Genomic DNA, 5,637 nt, shown 5'->3' on the forward strand with positions numbered 1-5,637 from the left:
AATCCATGTAGAAACCCCATGTTGCCATTCATTTACTGCTAATTCAGATTTATTTCTGCATATAAACTTGAGGTTATAGTCTGTGCCTAGACCTTAAATGCACCAGCGGAAGGATAAAAAAAATCCTTCAAAATACCAGTTTTTTCCCCACAAGTACAATTGTTCTTGTGCCTTCTGTGGCTTACAATTTTCATCTTTTAAATTTTATTTTTCAATTACTACAGCTGCAATAAACACTGATTTTTTTTTTTTTTCTGGCTGTTTGACATAATGTTGATAGCTATGCATATTTTGTGTCTTTTTAAAAATTAAAAAAAAACAAAGCAGGAGAATACGTTTTTGAAGAAGAGAATTTTTAGAACAGTTTGATAACGCAAATTATTTTTTCTCAATTGTTTGAGCAGCATTCAAGTTTTGAAAATTCTTGTAGAAGCCAATTTTTTGTAACTGTGGTGCAAATCTTGTGTTTTCTTAGCCTGATGAAAAGTAGTATAGAAGCAATATTTCATACGTGACATATGTGCATATACATATACATATGTAGTCACACACACAGAGATAAAATGTGTGGGTGTATGTATGTATATATACACGGAAACACACACACACACAAAATATGCGTATGAAGTGAAAAGCTTACCTTTTTCCTATCTAGATTAAGAACCTATTTTAGACATTTGTTATGTTTTGTGAAAAGAATGTTCTATTTGAAACTACAAAACATTTAATTCTTACTGTATCTCTGGTTGTTTAATGGGAACGTTTCACATTTAATGGTAAACACGTGGAAGATGTTAGAATGTAGTAATTATTTAAGAAAGTGTTCACCCATGTATTCCTGAGGTTTGCTTTGTGCCTCTGAGTATTATTTAATTAAAGTGTTTTAAGTTTGCAGAATCTTTGTTACTGTACCAGGTATGTGGGTGAACATTGAAAATCGAGGGGAACTTTTATAAAGCAATGTAAATATTCAACCTTACGGCTGTTCTTGCATAAAGACATAAGATTTTAATAACTACATTCTAAAAACATCTGTTGAATTTGTAAGAAACACTACAGTAACTGTATAGATAGTTGAAAGCATTCTTGAAAATCCAGCTCTCTACTTTTAAAAGTTAAGTCTCTTTCATCAGATGTCAAGGGAATGGGTAATACAGTTTCTGTAAAATTGCAGAATTTTTTTCTATGTATATGAAGTCAGTTAATAGAAAAATGTTTTTTTCCACAGGTTAATATTAATTAAGAAATAAAGGTGAAGATTTTGTGGCTTTAAAATAGGATTTTCACCAGCAGCATTGAAAGATTATACATATATATATATACAGAAAGATATATATATATATAAAAAATGGAAAGTGGTTTACAAAACCCCCAAAATGAGCACTGTACATGAGAAGTGAAAGCAAAAACTATATTTGCCATGTGTATTATATAGCAATCATTGGTGTTAATAGTGCAAATGTTTCCTTCTGGTACCAACTATGTGTTTGAAAATTCCAATACGCATTGTTTTCAAAAAGCTCCCCTTAAGGAATGTAACTGGTTTATATGAGTAAGCAGTTACTGTATTGCACTTAAATGTTCTGTTGAAGGAAATGCAATTTTGTTTTCTGTAGAACTGTTGGTTGTAAACCATCTATAAACTGAAGCTAAAAATGCTCATATTTAGAGCTGGGATGAAAACTGGTATTTAACCTTTGTATCTTCTTAGGAATATCCTTTTTAGTGTATGAAAGGTGGTGGCACTATGACTTTAGTCTTTTCATCTGAGCCACAGTCACCTCTCTCTTGAAGCAGCCACCTCCCGAATGTACAAATATACTGGGATATGTAGAAACAAATCTAGAAGAAACAGCGAGCTTACATTTTTCTCTAAAATCCATCCTTTCTGCATTAATTGTACGACTCGAGTGAGATATTAGACAAACATAATAACCATCTCATTACCATACAACGTGTAAGAGTCAGAAGCTAAAAAAGAAGGAAAAAAAAAAAAAGCCTCTTTAGGTTGGTTTTAATGCTGCCTAGAAGAGTCAAAGGTTAAGGTTTAAACTGATATTGTCCCAGCCATTACTCATATGTATATAGTTACAAAAGTGACAAAACACTGCCTTTATATTATTTAGCAATATGTTGTAAATAGCATTATTAAGCTCTTTTTTTGTAATAAAGACCCTTTAATTTGAAGATAGTACAATAACTGAACTGATAAAGTCAATTTTTGATTTTTTTTTATTTTATTTTTTAGCTAGAGGCAATTTCAACTGTGGATTTTTTTGTTGTTGTCTATTGTTCTGAAGACTTTGCATAATTTATTGGTTTAATTTATCCTAATTTATTTGATGAAGGTGTACAATTTTGTATTACCAAGGATGTACTGTAATATTAATTGATGACAAGATAAAACAATAAGACTCCCCTGTCCGTTTGGAAAAAAAGGTGCAGTAGACAATTGATTGAAAAAAGTTACAATTCTAGCTTGGCAGCTACTAAATTTAAGATAAACACAGGAAAAATGTTTGGGGGGGGTGGATTTTATTTTGTGTGTTTAAAGCTTTTGTATACTCTCCAGACTTTTACCTTTTTGCTTTGTACCACTTAAAGGATACAGTAGTTCAATTGCCTTGTGTGCCTTCCATCTTCTCTAAACTGAATGTATGTGCAGTATATATGCAAGCTTGTGCAAAATAAAATATAAATTACAAGCTCATTGCCATTGTTTATATTCATTTCCAAAAGTTAAGTTGCCCGGTATCAAGAGGTGAACTACTGAACCTCTCTGCTGCGGCCAGGCTGTGCCTAACACTCGTCCTCTGAAGGTTTTCTTTTCCCCTTAGTTCGAATTATTTATTAATGAAACTGCCAGTCCTCTTGCAAAATGTATATAATGATTTATCTAATCCAGTGTCCTACCTCCAGCGCAGGTTAAGATAATGAATGTTATTTTGCAATAGTCTATCAGAGAAGGAATAACTCCCTGCAAGAGACATGTTAAGTCTGAGGCATAGATTGCCCTTTAAATTAAATGTAGCCAACCTGAGCTAGAACGTACTTTTATGTATGATGTTTAATCATTTCCTGGATATCCTTGCCATGGTAGGGTCCTGCAACAGGGAGTTCCACAAGTCAGGTGAATGGCAGATAATGTAGAATAATGCTTGTTTTGATGTGGTTCACATTTGTTCCTGTTATCAATTTGCCCTTGTTAATGGTAGCGTCCAGATACCATCCGCTGTTCTTTTTATTACAATCTATCACTCTTTCTTGGATCACTTCCTTTTCAAACTGCATAATCATTAGCATTATATATAACTAATCCGTTCTTACACATTTCCTCAAAATGCAAGTCTCATTTGTACATTGTTTTTCTGTAGTCCTTTGCTATTTCTGCTGTTTCATATGTATCTTAAAATTTTGAGGTTGAGTGAACCTTTGATTTACATTATTGCCTACATTTCAGATATGAATGGTCTCTTTTTGGCTTAGAATTGGTGCAGATGGCAGTGAGATGGTAGCTTATTTGGATCATAAAATCACGCAAGAATTTTCTGATTTTGAAGAAGGAGCATGTTAAATATATGTTTTCATCTGAGGTCATTTATTTTCAGAATCTTCCCTGATTCAGCCTCAAGACACTGTAGAACTGAGCTGGAGCCTGAATCCAGCTTTAGTTACACTGTAACAGCCACGTAAATAGTTCCTATCTCCAACAGCAATTAAAACTCCATCTCTTTTCATACAACTGGTGTTGCATTTGCTGGGCCACATCAACACCAGGTGTAAAGGAAGCCTGTGGAAGGTCATGAAGTTGCACCTGCGTAACTAGTAGTCATTTAAGTGCAAGATCTTCTCTGTTTTTACTGCAAACAAATTTCCTCTCCTAGTTCACATCTTTCCACATTACCAAACCAACATACTAGAAGCATTTTCAGCTCAAAATACCTGACACTGTGGTCATTTCTTAATGAACTGGCTGCCCCACAGCACTTACTAATTGTTGGTGTGTTCTGGAAGTTGCTAAGACCATGGCACGGTGAGCAGGGCAGACTGCAGTGTCTGAAATGAGGACTATGTCAAGGTCCCTGGATCATCCACTCCAGAAAGCCTCCAGCCTTGAGGAAGTCCTCTGCCAATCTTGGTTCAGAGCAAGCACAGGCATCCCAGAGGGAGCTGCTGGGAAACCATGAAAACGCGCTCCTTGTCAGAGGGAAGCCAAAGAGTGGGTGAGGAGACTAAAACCAGGCAGCTGGTTATGCACATCCTAGCAAAGGCTTACAAAGGCAGCTACAGATTACACAGGAAGGCTCATTTTTGTGTTTGCTATCTAGACTTAACTAGATGGAGGAGAGGGAGATCATCTTCAGGTACCCAGTTAATGGACCAAAGGATATGAGCTGCATGGGTAATTGCTAGTTCACTCTGTCCCCTGATTAGTTTTTCCTCTCAAATGTATTAGTTCTATGAAATACCAGACACTATTTGCTGTTTCACCCTGCAGTGCAAAGCATACAGATCTCTAAATAAGAAATCCTAGCTATTGGCATTTCAGAATACTGCAGGAGTTCAGAGCTAGACTGGAACTTGGCAAGTAGTCCCTGTCATTGCAGAGGGCCAAATCAACTTTCCCAGGCTTCAAGCACCCTGAAATGATCCAAATTCTGCAGATCTGGCCATCTGTGCTTGGAAATCCTCAGTTCCTCTAATACCTGTAATTTTTACAATAAGGAAGATACTATGGTCTAGCTTAAAAATCATAAGGAGGGCATGAATCATCCCCAACCAAGGCAAATAGAGCAATTTTATGTCACTGAGACCATCACTAGGAACTGGGGTCTTTTACACGTCACATTACTGAGAAGCCAAAGGTAGAAGACTGCATTTTGTGATTTGAGAGCCTGAAAGAGTTAATTGCTCTCATTTTCTTGGTCTGTACCCTTATTTATGCCCAGTCTACGTTGTGCCAACACAATTTCTATGGAGATGATCCCTTCTGATCCAGTCTTCCCTCTTTGTTAGGAGGGAAAGGGAACTGTCGGGTGAGTTGCAGCATATGACTGACCGCAATACAGAAAATAAATTAAATCTTTGCTAAAGCTTATTGTTGAATGCGGATGGAGGGCTCCTGTGGTGGTGGCAGAACTGCTAGATAAAAAGGGCTGTGGAGTGGGAGGGTTATTTCCCTGCGTGGTCCAAGTCTCTGACCCTCCGGGCACATTGCAAGGCCTGTCTGTTCTCCCAGCTTTTCAGCGGGAAGGGGCATTTGGAGAAGCTGCCTATTAAAGCCTGATCGATTGGTGAGTGCAGAAAATCCATCATTTGCTACAATGCTCATTCTTGTGTACAGCTTATTAGTATCACTAACATACCTGTACCTCAAAGAGGTGAAAGAAATGTCTTTTATTTACTCTTTTTTCAAAAAAACACTCAAATGAATTCTTGTTGGCTTAGGTTAGCCTTGCTCTTTCCAGAGCTGCAGAGCAGAGTGAGACACCGACTCTCGTGCAGAGAAAGGACCCCCCCACCTCGCTCTGCCCAGAGTCTGGGAGGCTGTGATTGCTTTTTCATTAATAAATCCTAGCCGAGTGAACAGTGGTACTTTCCTATTTATTTGGGAATCAGTGTGAAAAAACAAACAAA

Source organism: Cariama cristata, unplaced genomic scaffold, assembly GCF_000690535.1.
Source record: "Cariama cristata isolate BGI_N322 unplaced genomic scaffold, ASM69053v1 scaffold39560, whole genome shotgun sequence".
Classification (NCBI taxonomy): domain Eukaryota; kingdom Metazoa; phylum Chordata; class Aves; order Cariamiformes; family Cariamidae; genus Cariama; species Cariama cristata.